Raw genomic sequence first — 777 nt, 5'->3', positions numbered from 1 at the left:
AAACTCATGCCAGGTGTGTGCCCAAAATCCTGAGAGGAGAATGGAGGAGAAGGGATTATAATGTGGCCATCCCCTCCAGGGAGTGCTTTCTCACTTTCTCTCTCACTTTCTCTCTCTCTGTCTCTCTGGAGAGCACAATGTGCCCTATAACAAAAATCTCTCAAAATGTATTTACTTATTCTTATTATTTTAAAAAATTTGCTATAGGGCATGTGTGCTCACCAGAGAGAGATGAGAAAGAAAGAGAGACTCAGAAGGCAAGAAAGCAAGCCACCAGGTCCGAGACTCAAACCATGGTCAACCATATGAGAGTTCGTTATCCCAACCACCATGCCACCTGCTGGCCCCACAAACTATCTTTTCTTTTCTCTTTTCTTTTCTTTTCTTTTCTTTTCTTTTCCTTTCTTTTCTTTTCTTTTTAAAATTATTTTATCTGACTTTATTTATTTATTTTATTTTGACCAGAGAGGGACAGAGAGAGAAAGAGAAAGTGAGAAAGTGAGCCACCAAGTCTGGAATTCAAACCGTGGTCGGCCATATGGGAGTCCAGTGCCCTTAACCACCACACCACCTGTCACTCCCCCCTTAAACTATCTTCTTATACAAAAGAGTAGTAGTTAATCCTGATGATTTCTCACCCCCAGTTCTTCATTTTCTCTGCACCTTTGTCTCACTGTTTTTGCCTTTCTGGCCATTCCTTTCCTGGCCCCTCAGACTTGTCCAACTCTGCCCTTATCCAATCACCGCCTGCTGCTTATATCTTTTTTTCTTTTTTTT

The sequence above is a fragment of the Tupaia chinensis genome, unplaced genomic scaffold (assembly GCF_000334495.1).
Source record: "Tupaia chinensis unplaced genomic scaffold, TupChi_1.0 Scaffold000248_1, whole genome shotgun sequence".
Lineage (NCBI taxonomy): Eukaryota > Metazoa > Chordata > Mammalia > Scandentia > Tupaiidae > Tupaia > Tupaia belangeri.
Note: the sequence above shows the minus strand (reverse complement) of the source record.